Source organism: Chrysemys picta, chromosome 2 (assembly GCF_011386835.1).
Source record: "Chrysemys picta bellii isolate R12L10 chromosome 2, ASM1138683v2, whole genome shotgun sequence".
NCBI lineage: Eukaryota > Metazoa > Chordata > Testudines > Emydidae > Chrysemys > Chrysemys picta.
This window is the reverse complement of record NC_088792.1, coordinates 5,854,286-5,858,453: the sequence shown is the minus strand read 5'-3', so window position 1 is coordinate 5,858,453 and position 4,168 is coordinate 5,854,286. Positions and strand designations below refer to the sequence as shown.

General features: G+C 40.9%; 1 pseudogene; it reads left to right on the top strand.

The window, feature by feature from the left end:
• The first annotated feature begins 710 nt into the window (after nucleotides 1–710).
• LOC103307399 (olfactory receptor 5J3-like) lies at nucleotides 711–1,636 on the top strand (annotated as a pseudogene).
• Nucleotides 1,637–4,168: the final 2,532 nt, after the last annotated feature.

The window sequence follows — 4,168 nt, the reverse complement described above, 5'->3', positions numbered from 1 at the left end:
AGGTTTTAAGCCAATTGCATGATCTTTGGAAGCCTGATAATGGTTTTCAAATGCTTGGGATTAGCAGCACTGCCAGGGGATGTGTTATGAAGCAGCAGTAACAAAGTGACAGGGACATAACAGACATTGTAGTCATCTAAAAGGATTATCTGGAATAGGGTGATCAGATGTCCCGATTTTATAGGGACATTCCCGATTTCTGGGTCTTTTTTCTTATATAGGCTCCAATTACCTCCCACCCCATCCCGATTTTTCACATTTACTGTCTGGTCACCCTAATCTGGAAGGATTTAAAGTATGAGTGCTTTCTAATTTACCCTCAGTGAGCAGACAATATAAAGTATCTAGCTCAAACTCAAACCCATGCCAGGCATATTTGATTGGAGAAACTTTGTGATAATGTACATGAATCCGGAAACGCCCTATGGGGAACTGGATGCCTAATTCCAGTCAATTTTATGGAGACTTGGATGTCTAAATCTCCTAGACAGCCTTGAAAAATCTCAGCCCTGTTAAAAAGGGAGTGTAAATTTAAAGGTCCATCCCAGCTCTTCCCAGACATCACGGCGGCTGGTTTCCTGTAAGATATTCACTACCCACATTCAAGCCTGGTGGTGTCATTCAGATTTAATTCATGCCATGAAATTTCCTTCTTCCATGCTGCTCACTCTTGTTATCCCGGCAGGTCTGGTTTCATGCACCCTGTATAAATGGCTGAGGGCAATGACAGCATGGTGACCCAGTTCATCCTCCTGGGGCTGACGGATCGTCAGGAGTTGCAGATACCCCTCTTTGCGGCGTTCCTGGTGATCTATGTTCTTACGCTGGTGGGGAATCTTGGGATGATTGTGTTGATCTGGGTTGATCCCCGACTCCACACCCCCATGTACTTCTTCCTCAGTAACATGTCCGTTGTTGACCTCTGCTACTCCTCAGTCTTCGCTCCAAGGATGCTGGTGAATTTCTTAGTGGGGAGTAAAAGCATTTCTTACTCTGCCTGTATTGCTCAACACTTCTCTTTTGTTGTGTTTGTGAGCACAGAAGGGTTCCTGCTGGCCGTGATGGCGTATGACAGCTATGTAACCATCGGTAACCCTCTGCTCTACACCGCTGTTATGTCTAAGAGAGTCTGTATTCATCTAGTGGCCAGCTCATATATATGGGGGCTCATGAACTCACTGACCCACACATGTGGCTTGCAGAGGTTGTCATTCTGTGGACCCAATGTCATCAATCCTTACTTTTGTGACACTAACCCATTGCTGAAGCTCGCTTGCTCTGATAACCACATCAGTGAGATTTTGCTTGTAGCGTTCTCTGGGGTTATTGCCATGTCCACCCTCCTGATTGTCATAATCTCTTATCTGTACATCCTCTTCTCTATCCTGAGGATCTGCTCCGCCAAGGGCAGGCGCAAAGCCTTCTCCATCTGTGCCTCTCATCTGACAGCTATGGACCTGTGAGCTTAAGCCACATACAGTCCAGTTCCAGCTACTCACTGGAATAGGAGAAAATCTCTGCTGTGTTTTATACCCTGGTGGTCCCCATGTTGAACCCCCTGATCTACAGCCTGAGGAACAAGGAGGTTAAGGATGCTCTTAAGAGGATGATAGACTGGAAAAACATTCCCAGCTAATTTGTTCACCATGACAATTCCAGTCAATTGAGAAGAACAATTGGAAGAAGGATCGTAATATGGTCTATGTGTTACTGCCTTGATTTGTGTATCACAAATGTCGTACAAGAATTAAATGAAACTCAAAGAACTGATGTAGCATGTGGAAATTATGGTTTACAATTGCTTGAGAGGAACAATGTTACCTAATGTCCTGTCATTATGTGGCTGTTGGAATATAGACACCTTTCCTTGTTTCTTGACCATTAATATATTTGAAATGGTGCCCTGCAAGGTTATCTGAGATTAAAAATAAAATAAACTTCGTTCTAGCTTTAATTTCTTAATGTGTTACTTTAATTAATGCTCAGTATGTGACTCGCATTATGAGAATTCAACACTTTTGCTCTCTTTAGTGTCTGGGCCTCATACGGGCTGCCACAATTGATCTCTATCCCCTTTAGAACAGCCCTTAACGTAGTTGAAGACTGTTATCAGGTCCCTCCTCAGTCGTCTTGTCTCAAAACAAAACATGCCCATTTTTAAAAAAACTTCCCTAATCAATCAGGTTTTGTAAACCCTGTTTGTCATGTTTGTGGTTCCCCTCCGGACTCTCTCCTATTCGCCCACATCTTTTCTAAAGTGTGGCTCCCAAACCTAGACACAGAACTTCAACTGAGGCCTCACCAGTGCCAAGCAGAGCCAAACAAGCACCGCCCTGGTCTGACATACAACATACCTGGTAATCCCCCCTAGACAGCCTGTTTCACAACTGCACCTCATTGTTGGCTCCTAGTCAACTTGTGATCCACTTGAACTCCCAGATCCATCTAAGCAGCACTTCTCCCTAGCCAGTTATTCCCCACATTGTATTATGCATTTGATTTTCCCTTCTAGAGTGAAGTACTTTGCACTTCTCTTTATATTGATCACATCTATATTCATGCTCCATACATCTACTCAGTGTTATTGTATATACTTAGGCTGGGAAGGAATCATTTTTTCTCAATAAATGTTGGTAAATATTGATTTCACCATATGCACACAAACCAATGAAAAAAATGTTGCCATCAATAATAATTGAAATTTACAGATAGGCAAAGTAAGAAAAATTGCAGCTTCAGAATGTATTCGAGTTCGATTTAAGGATATTTATTTTATCTATTTTGGCAAGTGATGTTGACCATTTGTGTTTTAACAGTTATAAACCTTTTTGAATCTCAGTGTCGACTGTCATTAAAAAAAATGTCTGACCTCCCAATGTCTGATCCCCCATAATTTCCCGCAATTGTAAAGGTTTAAACATTTAAAATAAAAAAGGCTTAAAAATAAACATCGATATTATCAATTAAAATGATAAAAAAATTAAAAATCAAATTCTGACAAGGCTCTATATACTTGTTATACAGCTTTATTCTCAATCATCTTGATGTCACCTTGTGCTGGTCCCCATCTGTTTGTCATCTGTATCGTTGTCTCTTATTTTAAGCTTACATTACGAGCTCCTTTGGCCAGAGGTTGGTTTTATTTGTTTTGTTTTGTTAGATGTTGGTACAGCACCTAACAGAATGGGGTTGGGATTAAGCCCAATACTAATGAATTAATGAAGTAGTATGAATAATAATGCTCATGTAATGTTACTCCCACCAATGCCATATATTTCAGAGGGGTAGTCATGTTAGTCTGTTTCAGCAAAGACAACGCGGAGTCCTGTGGCTCCTTAAAGACTAACAAATGTATCTGGGCATAAACTATCGTGATACATTTCTAAGTCTTTAAGGAGTCACAGGACTCCTCGTTGTCAATGCCATATAGTGATTTTATAGGTTTACTTACAGCAACGCTAGACATTTTTCATAGATTTTAAGGGCCAGAAAGGACAATGAGATCATTTAGTCTGACTGTATAACTCAGGTCACAGTCCTATACAGTTATCCTCGGTATTAAGCCCATTAACTGGCATTTTATTAAGTGTATCTTCCGGAGAGCCATCAGGTCTTGATTTCACAGCCGCTCTAGCTGGATAAACCGTCACTTCCCATGGTCGTTCATTCCAGCTGTTAACCACCCTCCCTGTTGAAAATGTGAGCCTCATGACCAATCTGAATTGGACTAGTTTTACTTTGAGTATCACGATATAGTGTTCATTAGAACTGGGGGGAGAGGGGAGTTGGAGCAAAATCCTTTTTTTCTGAGCAACGCAGATTTGGGTTAACAGAAATATTTTATGGATCTGTGTCAAATGAGCTGGATTGTTTTGCTTTGATCTTAAACCTCAGAAAAATCTAAAAGTTCTACATATTTTAAGTTTCCCATTTAAAAGACTTTTTGTTTCAAAATTTCAAAAAAACCAAGAAATCAGTTATTCACAGAGTTCTTTTGATTATACACTATACATTATACAGCAGGACAGGGAGATCGGATTTCACGGGGCAGGGCTAATTCGATCTAGCCAAGAAAGGCACAACAAGAACCAAGGGCTGTCAGCTGAAGCCAGAGAAATTCAAAGGAGAAGTAAGACACACTTTTTTGACAGTGAGGGAGACTAAGCAC